This window comes from Epinephelus lanceolatus, chromosome 12 (assembly GCF_041903045.1).
Source record: "Epinephelus lanceolatus isolate andai-2023 chromosome 12, ASM4190304v1, whole genome shotgun sequence".
Taxonomy (NCBI): Eukaryota; Metazoa; Chordata; class Actinopteri; order Perciformes; family Serranidae; genus Epinephelus; species Epinephelus lanceolatus.
This window is the reverse complement of record NC_135745.1, coordinates 1,375,399-1,398,201: the sequence shown is the minus strand read 5'-3', so window position 1 is coordinate 1,398,201 and position 22,803 is coordinate 1,375,399. Positions and strand designations below refer to the sequence as shown.

Here is a 22,803-nt window from a genome sequence, read left to right as displayed (position 1 = left end):
GCAGTTGGAGATCTCTCAAAAGTGGTTCTACAATCCTGTCATATCCAAATGTTTTAGCATCAACACTTTTACACAAGAGAGCAAGATATATACTAGACAATGATGATCTATATTTAACAGGTAAATTTGCTATTACCCAGTACATTGCGCACAATTTATGTTTTTTTCTTGAGGTGCCTAAAGGGTTACAGACTTCAAAATCATCAATATACAGACCTAAAGAAATAGTCTGATCTTCCCCAGACAGAAGTGGGTTCTCTTTAAAATATGATCCATCAAATGTGGTCTTGTAATGACCAGGTAGTGATTCTGTATTGGCTTCTTCTAAAACTTTGTCAATAACGTCACACCTATTTAACAATCTTTGCAGTGTTTTTAGAACTGGGACATAAACAAAGGTTTTCTTTAATGGCAAGTCTAAAACATACTCAACTGGGTCTATGACACCAAATTTTTCTTTGAAACAGGATAACCTTTTTTGATCTGATCCCAGACACTCACTCTGGGAAATGGAGCTGAGTGGACTGAGGCTGTGGAAGGTGTCTGTTACCAAAGTTACAGTGTTTTCATCAACGTTACAACTGTGCTGCCTTAAGACCTTTTTTACTGTATACTCATTTAGTTCACCAATCAAAACACGAATGTCATAAAATTCACTGACTATTTCTTGAGTGGCTAATTTGGAAACGTGCAGGACTGCTTGCATTCGCAGAAGTAACGATGCAAGCCTTTCCTGAATTTTTTCAGTGACGTCATGGTACTCTGGTTCATTATCAGAATTATCCTCAAGTGGCACATGAAAATCATTGTCAGCAACATGTGACTGTGATTCAGCTGTTTCACATTCTGCCAATTCACATTCTTGGACAGTGATCTCTGTCTTTAAGTCTTTTAAAGTACAATGTGGGTGACAACAAGATTTATGTGATGTAAAACTAGAGAAAACATTTGACTTGAAAAGACAGTGATTAAAAGGACAGGTAATAGTCTCCCTATTCCTCCATCTGTTCTATGAGCCCATGATCTCTCAAGTGGACCTGCAAGGATTTTTTAGATCTGAAATACTGTGCACAGTCTTTGTATATGCAGGGTAGGGGACAATTTCTTCCGTAATGTCTGTGGCTACTTTGGTAATGTGCAATGATTCTCTTACGATTTCCACAAAAAAAAGTACAAAGTTTACAAGTCCACTTCATTCAACATTAAAAAAAACAAAGAAGAAACAAAGGGCAGAAGAAAAAGTCACAGTTGTCATCACGTAGACCAATGGAAAAAGATTATACAAAAAAAAACAACACTCAGTTATGAATGCTATTACAACCCTAAGCCTTTTTTTCTTTCACATTTCCTGTTTCGACTTTAAACAATATTTTTCTGAGCTTTCATTTCATATTACTTGTTCTAGCACCCTTTCTATAACTCCCTGTGATCCCCTCACAACAACCCGTGATATCCTGACCCTCAGGTTAAGAACTGCTTGTATAATGCACTGACATGAACATCTAAATTAATAATTTGTTGGTTGCATATCTGAACATTTCATAGATGCTCGCATGCAAGTTTCAAGAGCACTTTATTACTACTCAAAGAGATAATTCAGATTATCTGAAGTGTGGTTGTATGAGGTACTTATCCATAGTCAGTGTATTACCTTTTATAGATGGCGTTCAGCAGGGCCCGTTATGGAGAAGCAGTAGGAGTACCGGTGCAGGAAGCTCCACAATGTACTGCTGTGGACAGTCAGCAACAAAATGTATTTAACATCTAAAGAGATGTAATTTTAAATTTAAAGAAAAAAAAGATAAACATATGTAAATAAAATAAATATCAAATTCAACATGTTCACAACAGTAAAATATTATAAAACAACTTCTCACCTATGAAATATTCCTCACCGCTTTTTTTTTTATCATTAGTACATCCAAAGCAGCACAAACGTCTGGCATTTACTAGGGATGTGCGCGACTAGTTGGTTAAATGGTGCTTAACTTGCTAGTCAGTGCCAGAAACACAAGTTGGTTAAACTACTTATTATTTTATCAATGTACATGCCAGTTAAGTGTTGTGTCTAAAATGCAGCCGGCCGCCACTAACCGGGGATTCAGACCAACAGATGGCAGCCCCCCTCTGCCCGTGCTGAAGCCCTTGTGCTCCAGATGATGTTAACCCAGTGAAGGTGGAAAGTGGGACACATGACATCTTGTATAACCAGCACAGTTTAGCAGTATTCTTATCTAGAAAATGATTATCAGGTTGTATGTACGCTGTGTCAGAAGAAACTGGAATATCAACACTCGACCAAAGCAATGTGTAACGGCATTCAGCACAGGCATGTAGACTTTATGTAGCAAGAAAAGAAGGCTGCTGGTGCTATAACACTGCTAACGTTAGCCACACTCGGCAAACACACAATGTGATTAAAAGTTTAAAATGGCTTTTAATACACGCAACACTTGTTTTTTCAGATAACGTTTTAAATCAATTGTACTCTTTTTGCTCAATTGTTTTGCTTAATTTTATTTTATTTTTTACTTTTAGACTAGTTGACTAGACATTAAAATTTTTCCACTGCAGGTGTGTGTGCAGCGCACACCCTCGCCCCCCACCACAAGCTTTCTCAACTTAATTGGTCTAATAAACATTACTCACAAAACATCAAGAAATGAAATATTCAGACACTTACTTTCCTTGTTTAACAGAAAAAATACAACAGATGATGACAGATGACATCTCGCAAAACCAGCGCAGTTTAACAGTATTCAAAATCGGGTTGTATGTAGGCTGTGTCTGAAGAAACTGGAGTATCACCACTCGACCGAAGCAACGTGTAACCGCATTCAGCACAGGCATGTAGACTTTATGTAACGTTAGCAAGAAAAGACGGCTGCTGGCGCTATAGCACTGCTAACGTTAGCAAGAAAAGACAGCTGCTGGTGCTACAGCACTGCTAACGTTAGCCACACTCAGCAAACAATGTGATTAACAGTTTAAAATGGCCATTAATACACACGCGCTTAATGGTTTCTTTTTACTTGTAGACTAACAGTTGACTAGACATGTTAAATTTTTTCCACTGCAGGTGTGTGTGTGCGGCGCACTACCCCCCCCCCCCCCCCCACAGCAAGCTTGTTAACGTTAATAAATAATAATAATTAATAAATAAACTCACAAAACGTCAAGAAATTAAAGATTCGTAATTACTTTCCTTATCAAACAGAAAAATACAACAGTACACCTTCTGAATTCTAGTTTCTCTCATGCACTTATCAAAGACTAGCTTAGTTACCTTGTTAAACCACCACAAAACATATCTAAACTCGACAGAAAAACAAAAGAAAACTCACCAAAAACGTCTTGGCTCGTTTTTCCACTGCCCCGGCAATCAGCGTCTGTGGTGTCATCGGAATAAATCCTTAATTCACAGAGTAAAATAGATGTTAAAATAGTTTCAACTCCGAAACAAAATGTCGTTGACGATGGCCTCCAGGTTGCGTCCAAAAGGGGGATGGGAGGGACGGAGCACATGTTATGGACCTGCAGCTGCCCATAATGCATTTCAAGTCACAAAAACCTGATGACGCAGGCGTTTTAATCCCAGCACTGTCTCCAAAGTCAAGTTGACATGCATTACTAATTCAGTTGGACATGGATTTTCAATTTGGCATTTATTTTGTAGTTGAGACATTTTTAACTAGTAATTTCATGTTATTATAACAACCTCAGTAATCGTTTGTCCTACTGACATAGGATAATATGTTAAAATAGCAAACAGGCAAAATCACATTTTACAGTGTACCAGATGAAAAAGCTTGCCATTCTTGACCCGTGTATTAATTTTTATGAGGATATGAGGTCGCTGAAGCCATCAAAATGCCAAATGTATTTAGTGGCGAGGGATCGATAGTCGCCACGCTGCCACAGGGACACCATTAGACATACAGTGGTGGAAAAAAGTTTTCGGACACCCTTAAAATTTTACACAATCTCAAATATTATCATGAAATATTTGTGGAAAAATCTTTTTTTTGTTTCAAAAGGTGTAGCTGCATTAGACAGATACAAACAAATACAAATTATATTTTTTTGTTCATTGTTAACAAGAAAAACTAACAAAACTAAATTCTTGACAGTTTCAATATGTCAGTTCTCAACATTGTCGGTATCAAAGTCAACAAATAACAGAGAATGTGTTCAAAACTGAACAAAAAATAAATAAACCATCACATCATCAAATTAATATTTAGTAGTCCTCCCATTGGCACGTAGTACAGCTCTAATCCTGGCTGGTATGTTCCCCACGAGCCTTTCACACTGTTGAGGGGTAATCTTGTCCAATTCTTCTTGAATTACTGCTTTTAATTCTTCTAAATTCTTTGTTTTATGCTTTGAAACAGACATTTTGATAATCCACCACAATGGGGCTCATGTCCGGGGATTGAGCTGGCCACTCTAAGACCTGGATACTGTGCTCCTGCAGCCAAGTTCTACAGGCCTTGGATGTGTGGCAAGGGGCATTATCTAGTTGAAACATCCAGTTTTTACCTCAACGGAACAGTGCACGCACAGAGGGGAGCATGTGGGTTTCGAGAATGGTACAATACTTGGTAGAGTTCAATGTGCCATCACAGACAGTGAGATGACCAACACCAGCAGCACTCATGCATCCCCAAACCATGATACTGCCTCCACCATGCTTGACAGTAGGTACTGTACATGCTGGAGATAATGCTTCGCCTGGCCTTCTGCGTACCCTCACATTAGTAGGAGGAAGATAAAGCTGGAAACTGGACTCATCTGACCACAAAATCTTCTTCCAATTCTTGGCTGTCCAGTTCTTGTGTGCCTGGGCCCAAAGACGCCAGGCTAACCTCTGTCTCTCATTGATCAGGGGCTTCTTGATAGCCTTGTAGGACCTTAATCTAAAAGTCGGCCACGTACAGTGCGGGTGGAACACTGGACACCAGTTTGGTTTGACCACTGCTGCTGAAGCTCCTGTGATGTCATTCAGCGGTTTTGCCTGCACATGCGGATCAGGATGCGGTTATTTCTTGCTGAGGAAACCCTTGGACGCCCAGATCTTGGTTTGTCTTTCAAGCTGTTGGTTCGTCTGTATTTCTGCAGAGTGTATCCAACTGCTGAAGGACTGCATCTGCACTTCCTGGCTATCTGGTGGCAGCTGTACCCTTCCTGGCTGAGAATCTTTATCTTCAGGTGTGTTTCCTGCATTAGGTTCCTTGTTTTAGCCATTTTTGTGTCTGAAGAACTTTCAAATGTGCTGGCTTTATGCAGACACGAAGCTTGGCAACAAAAATTGTGTCTTTTAATGAAAAGAACGACCTTCATCACTGGTACCAAAATGACCCAATACTCAAAATTTCTTATGTATTTTTATGCAACCAATCAATTTTAAGTTTTTAATGGCTTTTTTAGGATTTATTTAGTATTTTGGCTGTGACTGTACTAAAATAAATTGCACTTAAAGACCTAAGAGTGATTCTTAATGCAATATTTCACAAATGCATGGGGTGTCCGAAAACTTTTTTCCACCACTGTAGCATCACAGCGTTCATAAGGTAGCTTCACCAACTTGTTCTGCATGCATTAGAAGTGGAATGAAGTTGATGCAGTCAAGTTTGTGTCATCAGTACATGTTAAAGTAAAAACTGGTCACTTCTTGTTACCACCGGGGGGCGCTATGAGTAAGGTGGGACATTAACATATTGGGGTGTTCGGGGCGGAGCCATCATCATGTCCAGCAAGTTTGAAGCTGCTGAGATCAAGTATGTGGGCGTGAGGTCTGTTCAAAATTCGATGGCGAGAAAACGAAAAGTCACCAGACTTTGTCATGCCCTAGCGGCCACGCCTCTTGACATAGACAAAAGCTTTTAATAACTTTTGATCAGCATGTTCTCAGGATGATCTGTACCAAATTTGTTCAAACATGTAAAAAATTAAAATCAAAATGGCTGACTTTCTGATGGGTTTACGGTATGGGTCCAGGAGGATTTTTTGTGCATCTTGGCATGTTCTATGAGCCCACCAATTTTCACGCATGTAGGTGAAACTCACTGGCGGGGCTCGAGGTACGAATTTTTCTAAGGGGCGCTATGTCGCCATTTGGCCCCGTCCACATACAACACTGCCAAAATATCAAATTTTTCGCCAGACCAAACGCGTGTGCCAAATTTGATGAGTTTTTGAATTTGGGAAAGGGGCGATATTGGGGATTATATTCTCGGAAGAATAATAATAATAATTAAACCTGCAAGCAGCAATGAACAGGCTCTCGCACTTTCACGGAAATCGGGGGGCTGGCAGGACTCCTTCTGATGCATCAGTTCATTTCTGTCAAAGTTAGACATCGCATGCAGGACTGACTTGGCATATCCTTGATACAGTACTGGAATGACATATTTCACATTTTGTATCACTTCCTCTTTAGAGGGAATTGGAGGGCGCACTAATTATACATCATGTTTTTGTACATCAAATATACACCACAGCATTTAACTTTCAGATAAATCGAAAATTAAGTGTTTGATGAGACCTACTTCCTGTCACCACTAGGTAGCACTATGAGTATCAGGAAATATGGTCATATAAATGTTTTCAGGGCAGGACTAATATGAATCATCTGAAGTTTGATGGAGATCAAAACATTTACGGCAACAATATAGCAATTTCCTGTTTCATGGCGAGACCTCACAATTAAACCCTCTGCAACACGTATAGACACCAATGATATGTCATATTTGTGTACATTAAATACACACCACAGCACTGAAATTTCAGGTGAATCCAAAGATAAGTATCTGGTAAGAAGTACTTCCTTTCACCACTAGGTGGCGCTATGACTATCACGGAATATTGTCATATAAATGTGTTCAGGGTGGGACAAATATGAATCATGTCAAGTTTGGTGGCCAACGGACCATTTACTCCAAATTTATAGCAATTTCCTGTTTCATGGTGAGACATCAAAAGTAAACCCTCTGCAGCACGCGTAGACACTAATGATCCGTCATGTTTGTGTACATCAAATATAGACCACAGCACTGAAATTTCAGGTGAATCCAAAGATAAGTGTCTGGTAAGAAGTACTTCCTTTCACCACTAGGTGGCGCTATGATTATCAGGCAATATGGTAATGAGAATGTGTTCAGGGCGGGACTAATATCAATCGTGAAGTTTGGTGGAGATTGGACCATTTATGCCAGAGCTACAGCAATTTCGTTTTTCATGGCGAGACCTCAAGATTCAACGCTCGGCAGCGGGCGTGCCATTCAACATTGGGCAAATCCTGTGATAACTTTTGGTCACAATGTAGTCATGCTTACATACACCAAGTTTGGAGCCAATCTGATTAAATCTGTAGGACAAGTTTGTTAATTCACAAGCCCTGGAAATGGGCAAAAACGCACAAAAGTGGCACAAGTCAATTCAAAATGGCGGACTTCCTGTTGGGTTTGGAGCATGGCTCCAAGAGACTTTTTTGTACGTAATAGAGTGTTACAGGTGCCTACCAAGTTTCATACATGCAGGTCAAAGCAGCTTTGGGGGCTGCTTAATTGAAATATGCTAGGGGGCGCTGTTGAGCCATCTTGGTGCATCAAAGCACAAAAATCACATCAGACAACAGCACTTGTGACCTGTGTCATTATTAGGGCCCGAGCACCTAGCGGTGCTCGGGCCCTAATAATAAAAAATCCTTGCATTTCAATCGGGTCCTCGCACCGCTAGGACCACAGTGCGATTACAATAGGGTCCTATGCGGATGACTTCGTCGTCACTTGGGCCCTAATTAAAGCTGCAAGCAGCTGTGACCAGGCCCTCGCTCTCCCGCGCCACCGCGGGGGGCCAGCAGCACGCATCACTGAAGCGGTTATGTGCAAACTCAGAGTAAGTTAACCCTGACGTGATGTGAAGTTTCATCTTCGTACTCCAAGAAAACCCATATGGGGAGGGTTTTTTGAAAATTTCAAGGGGGACTATAGAGGCATTTTGTCCCCCCCATGGGCGACGGCCCTATCAGATGTAAGAGCTCGCCATTCTTGACCTGTGTATCAATTTCGTGAGGATATGAGGTCGCTGAGGGCGGCGTCATAGCCGCCACACCCCTTGACATAGAGAAAAGCTTTTAATAACTTTTGATCAGCATGGTCTCAGGGGCTGAGTCTGTCGAGCAACCAGGGGCTGCGGGGAGATCCAGAGCAGGCATGGATTGGTGGTGTAAATGTGGGGCTTACTGGCTACTTTATTAGGTACACCTGTGCAATCTAATACAATCCAATACAACAGCCCTGCCACACATTGTACGTTTACAAAGCTTTTACTTTTTCAGCTTTTGTCAGAAAGGTAATTATTCTACTTTATTACTGAGGTCGTAGTGGGTGGTGTTGGTGTACTGGAGTGCAATATATTTAAAAGTGTTCCTAATATTTTGTCCCCCTCAATTAGACAAAATTAGGAGGCCACCCCAGTACACCACCACCATTCACTATGACCTCAATCATAAACAAAGTAGAATCACCACTTTGTAGACAATGTCAACAATGACTGAAAATTTATAAGCTTCGGGGAAAAAAATCATGGTATAGTCGTTCTACTGGATTTCATTAAATTACACAGGTGTACACAAAGTGGCCAGTGACTGTATGTTACATACATAGAGTATTTCCTCAAATAGTAGCCGGGGCCACTATTAACAAAAAAATAATTTGGGACCAGGCTACAATAGGGCCTGGCTACTGTTTGAAGGAGGCTTTTAATAAAAGAAAAGAAAATCGCAGCCAAATTTGAAAATACAAATACTGTATTTTTTTTAATTGAAACAGCAGAAATATATATGTAAAGTTGTCTTTACAGAACCCCCCATGGTACGATACCAGTGAAAGTATCACGGTTCTGAGTAGTATCACGAAATCACGGCAAGAATGAGCCAGATGTGCCTGTTGTCATTTATAAAAAGATAAATCACTTTTCTATAATACATCAATGATATTTCAATGGAATAAATTACTTATTGACTTATTCATACTTCAAAAACAGCATCAATTAGTGATTAACCCTATGGGCCCTCGGCGTTTCTGGGGTATTTTTACTGCCTTTACTTTTAAGCTCATATCACAGTCATTATAAAGGCTACATACACATGCTATATCTTGTTGTTTTCAGGACAATGTGGGCTATCCAGATTTGCCATCATTTCGTGTCCTTCTATGTGCCTGTATTTTATATAAATTTTTATATCCATGAAAAAAACAAATGCATGTTACTAAATTCTTTCATTTTTACATGTATCTCAGCATAGCAAGTTGGAAAATGACATATTCTGCCATATATGAAGAGGGGAGACTCTGTGGAATCTGGGAATATAAGAACCATGACGGTGGGGCATTCTGTCACTTCACAGCTGTCCAAAACATGTGTTTTGTGCCGGGCAGACATGATTGCCAGTATTTCTTCATTATTGCAAGAAATTCCATTGACTCATTCACAAGTCAAAAATGTGTTTTATCTGAAAGAAACATGCAATATTTACATCTAAGATCATAGAAAAATAGTCAACCAAGTGCAATGATGTCCTTCAAGATAGTATTTGCCACTTTGTTTGCAGTAAAAAAAAAATTTGGGCATGGGGGGGGGGGGGGGCATTGGGGGGCACGTGTCCCCTTCAGTGTATATGGTGACTACGGCCCTGTCATGCATGCATAATTAGGCTCCAGTTGTCCGGGTGTGCAAAGGTGAAGTGGCTGGTTTTGTCATACAAAGTTTGATGCAGTGTCAACTGGACAATATGGAGATATTTGCATCTTGAAAGCCAGACTACAAATGTGGATAGACAGGGAGAAACACACACAGGCCTAAGACGTGGTAAGATACGATATTCCTAACTATATGAAGTGACTGATAAGAAGATCTGTATAATGGGTTGTAAAGAAATTCGTCAGGTTTTTATTTTGTAGACAATTAATCTGTATTTATAGCATGATGGGATGACAGTACAATGATGTGTGGTATCACTGGAAAGTTCTGCTTTCATGAGATATGCGTGGCATTTCTGTGCGAGCCTGCATTCGCGAGTAATCCATCCAAGATTACTCCAAGATTGTGTGCAAAGCTGTATGAAAGCTCTGTTATACATCATTTTAGTGTAACTTCATCATTTTTTTTTCGCTATGAAAACATTGGACTACCAAGAAGTGCTTGGCCTTGTCAGAAAGCTACAATTCCGCTGTTTCACGTGATGTGTGTGACTTCTCGCTATGACGCACGGTTGTGGAGAAAATCAATAGAGGAGAACAGGTGTGAATTTGGACGCACTATGCGTTGTTCGGGCCCATAGGGTAGGGGGGGATCAAAATAAAATCAAAAAATAGAAATGTGAATGGCTCGTTTCTCCTCTGACACGCCACATACCTGTGTGCCGCCACTGCTCGGTTGTCCTACTGGGCAGTCATGACACCAATGAAAGAGGAAATTACTGGACCTGGAGACGGTAAGCCGTTATTTTGCGTTTGTCAGCTGCTCTCATGTTCCCTCCTTATGTGAATGTGTTGTTGCTGTCCTCTGCCAACCAGGAGTCATATGCCTTGCGGCATATTCCCCCGATATTTGCTCGGAATATTTCAAAACTTCTAGCTTTAAATTAACACTGAAGTTGTGTCTTGTCGCCATCTTATCAGTTTACAATCAGCTGAGAGTGCGCAACTGCGCATGTCCCTGGATACCTAAGTGTTGACGTGTGTGTGGATGTGCTTCTCTGTGTCTGTGGATGTGTGTAATCCGGATGTAGCGCTCTATATAAATGCCAAAAACGTCATATAAACACCACCAGTTTAGAAAAGAGGCCGGCGTTTATTTATTAATTTTTTTTTAAGAGGCCGGCTGCTAATAGGGCCCGGTAACATTTACGTTACAGCAGAGAGATGCTGAGCACAATGACACAACGATCACTTACCACATCTGCTTGTTTTGTGATGCCGACAGATGTTAAGACAGTATCTTTCAAGAAAAGTGTTTGAACCATTCCTGAGCTTCTGCGGTTCTTACTTACATTTCCAGTATACAGGTAGGCACCCAACCCATGTATGTATTTTTCCAAAAAGTAGAAGCTGATTACATGCCCAATAGTTCAAGGTCTTCTGACTCTTAAAAGTTGACATGGTGTCTCTAGCTCAAAGTATGAGGGACAAGAAGAGGTTGAAAGTCGATGAGTTTTGAAGACAATTTGAAGATTTTCCAATTTACTTCCATTCACACTAATTAGACTGCCACCAGAGCGGCACCTATTGGCCGATTTGCACCGAATTTTGCACAAACCCTCATCCGGCCATGAAACACAATTAGCAAAAGTGTTGTGGTAATCCGACTGTATTTGGTCAAGATATGAAAGACTGTCTGTTTTGAAAACAATGCGCAGGAATTTGTTGTTGTATATTTTGGCCGTTTTTTGGACGATCAAAATTGTTTTAATAACTTTTTGTCAGGAGGGTCCACAGATGCTTCATGCAAAGGTTGGTGCAAATCAGTCAAATCACCTAGGAGGAGTTCGAAAAAGTACGTTTTTCATTTGTCGCGATTTAGTGAATGGAAAGTTACCGCGAAAGTAGGCATGGCTTACATCACACAATTCAGCTGAATTCAGAGAACACGTAAATAGAAGGTTTAACAATGTGCGACATATTATGTGGGAGTTATTAGCCAAAAACACTTTTGCATTGAAAATAGCGCCACCTGCTGGTCATTTTTGGTGTGTGAGTTACAGGGGCCAGTCTATACCACCCCTATCAATTTTATTTCCATGAGTGTTATGGCGTTGGCACAGTGCCAAATATTAAATTAGACGGCCACCAGAGCACCACCTAGTGGCGGATCGGTAAGTCCTTCGTCAGATATCCTCAGGAGGGCATTGACAATAATTATACCAAGTTTCGTGTTAATCTGCCCAACTGATGTTGAAATATAAAATACTTAAATTTAAAGAGCGCCACCTGGTGGTCATCACCTGACATTTTGCACAGAGCCTCAGGGGCTCATGCGGAAGTAGTAAGCTGAGTTTCATGTCATTCGGACACACCAATGTGGAGATATGCAACACTTCTTGTTTTGTACCAAATCTGCAGGAAGCTGCTATTTAATAACTTCAGTATTCTTTGGAATATCAAAATTCTTTTAATAACTTTTTGTCAGAAGAGGACACAGATGCTATGTGCAAAGTTTCATGCAAATCGGTGAAATTGCCTAGGAGGAGTTCGAAAAAGTAGGGTTGCGACATTTTGCAAATCTGGGGGGAAAAAACCTATAGGCGGAAATGGGCGTGGCCAATATCACGAGTTTCAGCACAATTCAATGAATGCGTGGATATAAGGTTTTTGAATGTGCGACAAAGTATATGGGAGTTATGACCCAAAACCCACTGTCCTTGATTATAGCACCACCTAGTGGTGGAAATTCAGAACGACAATAAATTATAAAATTTTTCGCCAGACCTAACGCGTGCCATATTTTTTTGAATTTGGGAAAGGGGCCAAATTAGAGATTATATGCGCAGAATAATAATAATAATAATAAAAATAATAATAATAAACAGTGTGATTACAATAGGGTCCTCACAGAAGACTTCGTTGTCGCTCGGGCCCTAATAATAATTAAAGCTGCAAGCAGCTGTGATCGGGCCCTCGCTCCCCCATGCCGCGGGGGCCTGAGGCATACGGGGGCTGTGGCGCAAAGTGAGAAGGGATAAAAAACCTGGCAGGAGAGAAAAAACGCCATGTTTCGTTCATCCACCAGGTGGCGCAATGAGCATAACCAGATGTGGGCTGGTGCGTTCAGGGGTGGACCGTCATCACAGGTGTGAAGTTTCGAGCAAATTGGACAATGTCAATGTATAATAGGGCATTTCCTGTTTCCACAAGGGGGCGGCATGAGCAAGATTGCCTTCGAGCATATGGAGGCATTTAGGGCGGGGCTCTTATCATGTACAGAAATTTTGAAGCAGTTTAGATGAAGTATGTGGGAGAGAGAGCTGAATATGCATGGCGATGCATCAAAAATGGTAGCACCATAGCAGCCATGCCCTTTGACCTAAAGACATGCAGAGCACAACTTTTAATCAGCATGGTCTCTGGATGATCTGTAAAAAATTTGAAGTCGATTGGATGAAATCCCAAGGACTAGTTCATTAAAATACAACAAGTAGAAATCATGCCAAAATGACAAGTCAAAATCAAAATGGCCGACTTCCGGTTTGGAGTAGACCATTGGTGCCAGAGACTTTTATGTGCGTCTGGACAACATACACAGGTGTACCAATTTTCATGTTCCAACTCCAAAAAAAACCCTATGGGGAGGGGTTTTTGAAAATTTCAAGGGGGCGCTATAGAGGCATTTTGTCCCCCCCCCATGGGCAACGCCCCCATCAGATGTAAGAGCTTGCCATTCTTGAACTGTGTATCAATTTTCATGAGGAGATGAGGTCACTGAAGCCATCAAAAACATAAACGTATTTGGTGGCAAGGGATCGATAGTCGCCACGGGGCCACAGGGACACCGTGAGACGTAGCTTTGCAGCATTCATAAGGTGGCTTCACCAACTTGTTCTGCATGCATTAGAAGTGGAATGAAGTTGATGCGGTCAAGTGTGTGGCATTAGTACATGTTAAAGTAAAAACTGGTCACTTCCTGTTACCACCGGGGGGCGCTATGAGTATGGTGGGATATTAACATATTGGGGCGTTCGGGGCAGAGCCATCATTATGTCCAGCAAGTTTGAAGCTGCTGAGATCAAGTATGTGGGCGGGAGAGCCGTTCAAAATTTGATGGCAAGAAAACAAAAAGTCACCAAAATTTGTCATGCCCTAGCGGCCACATCCCTTGACATAGAGAAAAGCTTTTAATAACTTTTGATCAGCATGTTCTCAGGATGATCTGTAGCCAATTTGAAGTTGATCGGACGAAATCCCTAGGAGGAGTTCGTTCAAATTTAAGTTGTGGAAATCGCCGTAATTCAAAACAAAATGGCCGACTTCCTGTTGGGATTTTACCATGACGTCAAGAGACTTTTTGTGCGTCTCGGTATGATACATGTGTGTACGAAATTTCGTTTGCCTACGACAAACTAACCCCAATGGGGAGGGGTTTTTGAAAATTTGTAGGGGGCGCTATTTCGGCATTTCGTATCGACCATGTGCAACCGCCGAAAAATATCAAATTTCGGATGCGGCTGGACGAATGTGGAAAGTTAGAAGCATTTTGAAATTTGGGAAAGGGGCGAAATTGGGGCACGAAATGTCGCAAGAATAATAATAATAATAATAATAATTAAAGCTGCAAGCAGCGTTTGGCGGGACCTCGCACTCGCGCCCGTTTCGGCCCCCAGCTTATGTCGTCACTGTGAATTATTTAGAAATATCAAACATGTTGCCACAAACATCAGAAAATCCTTACAGAGCTGAACGTTTTGATGTTTGAATGCTTTCTGTAGCTGTAGGTATGGATAAGTGATGTCACGATATGCAAATTAGATGAGTGAATTTATTCCCATCAGATTCCTCGTCCTTTATTTTGAGGAAGAGACAACAAAAACAACACAAAACAAAATAAATTTGCTGTGTAAATATGTTCAAAATGTTGTTTTACTGAGATGTAAGAAATCCAATATAGCCGTCGCCTAGTGACGTAACAATATGCAAATTAGATGAGTTAATTTAATCCCATGACAAACTTTGGGTCATGATGAATATTTTTCTCATTTACAGTGTGCCTTTATCTCTCACCACTTTCAAGCCACAGCCTTTTGAAATGTTGAAATGAAAATGGAATATTTTCCTCAATAAAGTCTGGCACCTAAAGGGTTAAAATGGAGTTTGTGCCCCTGTCATGTCTGCATGTAAGATTTAGACACACACACACACATCATGTTTCTGTGAGTTTGTGTGTGACAGCGGTTGCCATGGTGATGAAGTAGGTGCACCTGGCAGAAGAGCAGAGAGAGAGAGAGACAGAACACAGAGAGACCTGTTTTAGTGGAGATTTAACTCCTTGAAGAAGTTCTTCCCATTCCCAAAGCGCTGGTCCAATCATCAAAATAATGTGATCATGAGAGAGATAAAGTTATACAGAAGATCTGTTTAGCAGCAGTTGAACTGGTATGTGTGCGTCTTTAAAGCCGACACAATAAACGGTGTAGGAGGAGATGTGTTCTTTTTTAAGAGCACGTTTGAGGGGAAATCTTACTTTGAAAGGGCAAATAGCTCACTTCCTGTTGGAATTAGGTCATGGGTGTCAACGCGTGATTTGTAAGTCAAACACACCAGTTTTGGTTTGATCTTGTTACGACATTCCTACGGGCTGCAGTGGCCAGTTTAGTGCACCTATGTGGCGCTAGAGAGCCCATTTTGGCACTGTAGGGGTTAATAATGTGTGTGTTCTGTTTCAAATGAAGTTTCTGCTGCTGTAATCTGTCCTTTAAAGATTGTGAGACACACAGACCAGAGAGCCCTGTGGCTGTGTCTGTGTGTGCAGCCATTGTCATGGCGATTAATGACTTGCCTGCACCTGTGGCAGACACAGACACGTCAGGAGAGCAGATCACCAAAGGCTGTTTATAAAGGGATTTAACTCCTTGAACAAATGCTTCGCATACCCAAACCGTTGGTCCAAGCAAGAAAATAAAGTGATTTTGAGAGACAGCCACGTCTCGTGAACGCGCGTGTCGCGTTTTATGTTTCTCGAGTCAAAAATGTGGTCAGGGGAGCGAGGTTAAAATGTGTTGCACCCCAGCTGTTTCCAGAAATTTCTCCTCAGAGTTTACATGGGAGTGAATGAGAAAAAAATCAGCGCTCCCTTCGCTTTGGAGCCACTCAGCAAAAATGTGTACATGTGACAGATTCCATGTCAACATATCTGTGAGCTGGACAAATTTTCCTACGTTTTGCGGTATAAATTGTGTCTGTACAGTGAAAATTGTGGCCATGGCAGCGAGTTGAAGAGAAAATTCAAGTATGAGTAGAGGGCTGTGTGTGCGTGTCTGTGTGTGCAGCCGTTGTCATGGCGATTCCTGACTTGCCTGCACATGAGGGGCACACACAGAGCGCATGAGAGAGCAGATCAGCAAAGGCTGTTTTTAATGGGTTTTAACTCCTCGAACAAATTCTCCCCATACCCAAACCGTTGGTCCCATCATGAAAATAAAGTGATGGTGAGAGAGAGCCACTTCTCGTGAACACACCTGTCATGTTTTATATTTCTACAGTCAAAAATGTGGTCACCAGAGCGAGTTACAAATGTGTTGCACCTCAGCTGTTTCCAGAAATTTCTCCTCTCAGATTACATGGGAGTGAATGAGAAAAAAATCGGCGCTCCCTTCGCTTTGGAGCTGCTCAGCAAAAATGTGTACGTGTCACAGATTCCATGTCAACATTTCTGTGACCAGGACAAATTTTCCTACGTTTTGTGGTATAAATTGTGTATGTACAGTGAAAATTGTGGCCGTATGAGCGAGTTGAAGAGAAAATTTCTTGATGAATTTACAGCTGCTCTCCACTCTAGTGATGACATCACCCACTCTAGCTCACGCAATACACACCCATTATGAAGTCTGAGAAGGGCTGAAAACTTCATGTATTTTAAACTGACTTTGTAGAAAAACTAAAAGAGATATTGAAAATTTGAATTAGTTCCTGAAAGTCGACGACAGCGTCAACGTTTGAGAGTTGGAATGGAGTTTCTACGTCAATGTATGAATTCGTGATGTGTGGGTGAAGATGAGTGAGTTTGAAGGATTTTCTCATTGACTTCCATTATAACAAAGTTTCAGAAAACGCTGAATATTTTTGAAAGTTTGAATGGGATTGAAAAGTTGAATCATATGTAAAATGTCAGCAAAATGATGAATATTTTCCATTTTGAATGGAGTTTCTAGCTGAAAGTATGAATGGGTAGTCACAGTTTGAAAAAAGGTGAAATTTTTAGATTTTTGAGGATTCCGTAATGCATTCCCAATGGGAAAGGGATTTGGGAAAAATCGGAAATATCTCAGAAAGTATGAATGTTAGGAAAAAAGTGAATACATCCGTGAAAGTCCTAATTCAGCTGAACGTTTTCATGTTTGAATGGTTTGAATCGGTTGAAGTTTGTGGAACTAGTAGCGGTCCAACCGTTTTCGCTCCATCCGCTTTAATAGAAGTCGGAATTTTAACGTTGAATTCCCGGGAAAATATTAACGTTATGGAAAAATCTGAAAGTTTCCCATAATGTCCTAATGAAGCTGAATCAGAAGAAGTTTGAATGGTTTGAATCGGTTGAAGTATGTTGAAGATAATTGATGTTGAAAAACGCGGCAGAAGAATAATAATAACTAGAGAAGCAATTTCTGAAGAAATTGCGGGTGTGAATGCTGCGAGCTGCAGCCACGCTGCAATGCTGTCTTGAATACAATGAAGTTTGAATGATATGAATGTTTGAAAGTTTGTTGAAAAGCTGACTCCACACTGAATAGCTGCCTTTAATAAAATAAAGTTGGAATGATTAGAATATTGAAATGTTTTACTGAGATTTATGAAATCCAATATGGCCGCCGCCTAGTGACGCCACAATATGCAAATTAGATGAGTTAATTTACTCCCATCACAAACTTTGGGTCATGATGAATAGTTTTCTCATTTACAGTATGCCTTTATCTCTCACCACTTTCAAGCGAAAGCCTTTTGAAATGTTGAAATGAATATTTTCCTCAAATAACTCTGGCAACTAAAGGGTTAAAATGGAGATTCTGCCCCTGTCATGTCTGCATGTAAGATGTAGACACACACACACACATCATGTTTCTGTGAGTTTGTGTGGCACAGCGGTTGCCATGGTAATAAACTAGGTGCACCTGGCAGAAGAGCAGAGAGAGAGACAGACAGAACACAGAGAAGAGAGCTCTTTTAGAGGAGATTTAACTCCTCAAACAAATTCTTCCCATACCCAAACCGTTGGTCCAATAATGAAAATAAAGTGATTGTGAGAGAGAGCCACTTCTTGCGAACGCACGTGTCATGTTTTATATTTCTACAGTCAAAAATGTGGTCACCAGAGCGATTTACAAATGTGTTGCACCTCAGCTGTTTCCAGAAATTTCTCCTCTCAGATTACATGGGAGTGAATGAGAAGAAAATCGGCGCTCCCTTCGCTTTGGAGCTGCTCAGCAAAAATGTGTAAGTGTCACAGATTCCATGTCAACATTTCTGTGACCAGGACAAATTTTCCTACGTTTTGTGATATAAATTGTGTATGTACAGTGAAAATTGTGGCCGTATGAGCGAGTTGAAGAGAAAATTCAAGTATGAGTAGAGGGCTGTGTGTGCGTGTCTGTGTGTGCAGCCGTTGACATGGCGATTCCTGACTTGCCTGCACTTGAGGGGCACACACAGAGCGCATGAGAGAGCAGATCAGCAAAGGCTGTTTTTAATGGGTTTTAACTCCTCGAACAAATTCTTCCCACACCCAAACCGTTGGTCCCATCATGAAAATAAAGTGATTGTGAGAGAGAGCCACTTCTCCTGAACGCACGTGTCATGTTTTATATTTCTACAGTCAAAAATGGGGTCACCAGAGCGATTTACAAATGTGTTGCACCTCAGCTGTTTCCAGAAATTTCTCCTCTCAGATTACATGGGAGTGAATGAGAAGAAAATCGGCGCTCCCTTCGCTTTGGAGCCACTCAGCAAAAATGTGTACATGTGACAGATTCCATATCAACATTTCTGTGACCAGGACAAATTTTCCTACGTTTTGTGGTATAAATTGTGTATATACAGTGAAAATTGTGGCCGTATGAGCGAGTTGAAGAGAAAATTCAAGTATGAGTAGAGAGCTGTGTGTGTGTGTCTGTGTGTGCAGCCGTTGTCATGGCGATTCCTGACTTGCCTGCACTTGAGGGGCACACACAGAGCGCATGAGAGAGCAGATCAGTAAAGGCTGTTTTTAATGGGTTTGAACTCCTCAAACAAATTCTTCCCACACCCAAACCATTGGTCCCATCATGAAAATAAAGTGATGGTGAGAGAGAGCCACTTCTCGTGAACGCACGTGTCATGTTTTATATTTCTACAGTCAAAAATGGGGTCACCAGAGCGATTTACAAATGTGTTGCACCTCAGCTGTTTCCAGAAATTTCTCCTCTCAGATTACATGGGAGTGAATGAGAAAAAAATCGGCGCTCCCTTCGCTTTGGAGCCGCTCGGCAAAAATGTGTACGTGTCACAGATTCCATGTCAACATTTCTGTGACCAGGACAAATTTTCCTACGTTTTGTGGTATAAATTGTGTATGTACAGTGAAAATTGTGGCCGTATGAGTGAGTTGAAGAGAAAATTTCTTGATGAGTTTACAGCTGCTCTCCACTCTAGTGATGACATCACCCACTCTAGCTCATGCAATACACACCCATTATAAAGTCTGAGAAGGGCTGAAAACTTCATGTATTTTAAACTGACTTTGTAGAAAAACTAAAAGAGATATTGAAAATTTGAATTAGTTCCTGAAAGTCGACGACAGCGTCAACGTTTGAGAGTTGGAATGGAGTTTCTACGTCAATGTATGAATTCGTGATGTGTGGGTGAAGATGAGTGAGTTTGAAGGATTTTCTCATTGACTTCCATTATAACAAAGTTTCAGAAAACGCTGAATATTTTTGAAAGTTTGAATGGGATTGAAAAGTTGAATCATATGTAAAATGTCAGCAAAATGATGAATATTTTCCATTGTGAATGGAGTTTCTAGCTTAAAGTATGAATGGGTAGTCACAGTTTGAAAAAAGGTGAAATTTTTAGATTTTTGAGGATTCCGTAATGCATTCCCAATGGGAAAAGGATTTGGGAAAAATCGGAAAAATCTCGGAAAGTATTAATGTTAGGAAAAAAGTGAATACATCCGTGAATGTCCTAATTCAGCTGAACGTTTTCATGTTTGAATGGTTTGAATTGGTTGAAGTTTGTGGAACTAGTAGCGGTCCAACCATTTTCGCTCCATCCGCTTTAATAGAAGTCGGAATTTTAACGTTGAATTCCCGGGAAAATATTAATGTTATGGAGAAATCTGAAAGTTTCCAATAATGTCCTAATGAAGCCGAATCAGAAGAAGTTTGAATGGTTTGAATCGGTTGAAGTACAGTACAGGCCAAAAGTTTGGACACACCTTCTCATTCAATGCGTTTTCTTTATTTTCATGACTATTTACATTGTAGATTCTCACTGAAGGCATCAAAACTATGAATGAACACCTGTGGAGTTATGTACTTAACAAAAAAAGGTGAAATAACTGAAAACATGTTTTATATTCTAGTTTCTTCAAAATAGCCACCCTTTGCTCTGATTACTGCTTTGCACACTCTTGGCATTCTCTCCATGAGCTTCAAGAGGTAGTCACCTGAAATGTTTTCCAACAGTCTTGAAGGAGTTCCCAGAGGTGTTTAGCACTTGTTGGCCCCTTTGCCTTCACTCTGCGGTCCAGCTCACCCCAAACCATCTCGATTGGGTTCAGGTCCGGTGACTGTGGAGGCCAGGTCATCTGCCGCAGCACTCCATCACTCTCCTTCTTGGTCAATTAGCCCTTACACAGCCTGGGGGTGTGTTTGGGGTCATTGTCCTGTTGAAAAATAAATGATCGTCCAACTAAACGCAAACCGGATGGGATGGCATGTCGCTGCAGGATGCTGTGGTAGCCATGCTGGTTCAGTGTGCCTTCAATTTTGAATAAATCCCCAACAGTGTCACCAGCAAAACACCCCCACACCATCACACCTCCTCCTCCTCCATGCTTCACAGTGGGAACCAGGCATGTGGAATCCATCCGTTCACCTTTTCTGCGTCTCACAAAGACACAGCGGTTGGAACCAAAGATCTCAAATTTGGACTCATCAGACCAAAGCACAGATTTCTACTGGTCTAATGTCCATTCCTTGTGTTTCTTGGCCCAAACAAATCTCTTCTGCTTGTTGCCTCTCCTTAGCAGTGGTTTCCTAGCAGCTATTTGACCATGAAGGCCTGATTGGCGCAGTCTCCTCTTAACAGTTGTTCTAGAGATGGGTCTGCTGCTAGAACTCTGTGTGGCATTCATCTGGTCTCTGATCTGAGCTGCTGTTAACTTGCGATTTCTGAGGCTGGTGACTCGGATGAACTTATCCTCAGAAGCAGAGGTGACTCTTGGTCTTCCTTTCCTGGGTCGGTCCTCATGTGTGCCAGTTTCGTTGTAGCGCTTGATGGTTTTTGCGACTCCACTTGGGGACACATTTAAAGTGTTTGCAATTTTCCGGACTGACTGACCTTCATTTCTTAAAGTAATGATGGCCACTCGTTTTTCTTTAGTTAGCTGATTGGTTCTTGCCATAATATGAATTTTAACAGTTGTCCAATAGGGCTGTCGGCTGTGTATTAACCTGACTTCTGCACAACACAACTGATGGTCCCAACCCCATTGATAAAGCAGGAAATTCCACTAATTAACCCTGATAAGGCACACCTGTGAAGTGGAAACCATTTCAGGTGACTACCTCTTGAAGCTCATGGAGAGAATGCCAAGAGTGTGCAAAGCAGTAATCAGAGCAAAGGGTGGCTATTTTGAAGAAACTAGAATATAAAACATGTTTTCAGTTATTTCACCTTTTTTTGTTAAGTACATAACTCCACATGTGTTCATTCATAGTTTTGATGCCTTCAGTGAGAATCTACAATGTAAATAGTCATGAAAATAAAGAAAACGCATTGAATGAGAAGGTGTGTCCAAACTTTTGGCCTGTACTGTATGTTGAAGATAATTGATGTTGAAAAACGCGGCGGAAGAATAATAATAAGAAAAATAAAGAATTTTGGTAGTGGAAGAACATAGGTTGTGAATGCTTGCAGCATTCACACCCAATAAAAAAAATAAAGAATTTTGGTAGTAGAAGAACATAGGTTGTGAATGTTTGCAGCATTCACACCCAATAAGAAAAATAAAGAATTTTGGTAGTAGAAGAACATAGGTTGTGAATGCTTGCAGCATTCACACCCAATAAACGCAGCAAAAACAATAGTGTCCTTGCCTTCGGCGAGGACTGGTCTGTGAGAATAAACGCAGCAAAAAGTATAGGGGGGGTCCTCGCCTTCGGCGAGGACTGGTCTGTGAGTAGTCCACTACTGTTGGAGTCGGTCCACAATAAACGCACGCAGCAAAAACCAGAGGGTCCTCGCCAAAGGCGACTGCTAATAAACGGAGCAAAAACAATAGGGTCCTCGCCTTTGGCGAGGACTGCTCTGTGAGCAGTCCTCTGCCTTAGGGCTCGGTCCCTAATAATAAACGCAGCAAAAACAAAAAGCGAGGACTGCTCTGTGAGCAGTCCTCTGCCTTAGGGCTCGGTCCCTAATAATAAACGGAGAGTTATCGTGGATGGTATGATATGCCACAGCCCTTCTTCAAATATTTGTGGCTTGAAACATAAGGAAATTGTACTGGCTTGAGCTGCGTGCCTACAGAGACTCCGGTTTGAGCCACTATGTTGGCCCATTGTTTTGCCCTCCAGGTCACCATGCATGTCACGTGACTGAAAACTATGACAAACGAAAGACACTATACATCCTGGCAGTTCCTGTAATCTTTCCCTCACTATGCCAATGTTACTCTCTCATCATCTATTGTCATATTTATGCAGCATGTTATTATTTTTTTTTTAAGATATTTTTTTGGGCTTTTTAGCCTTTAAGGTATAGGACAGACAAGTGTGAAGGGGGGGAGAGAGAAAGGGAGTGACACGCAGCAAAGGGCCACAGGCTGGAGTCGAAC

At 41.2% G+C, this 22,803-nt stretch overlaps 1 protein-coding gene across 1 annotated transcript in view; it reads right to left on the bottom strand.

The window, feature by feature from the left end:
• The window catches only part of LOC117271561 (voltage-gated inwardly rectifying potassium channel KCNH6-like), a 414,055-nt gene that overhangs the window by 289,103 nt on the left and 102,149 nt on the right, over positions 1–22,803 (bottom strand). The window lies entirely within an intron of this gene.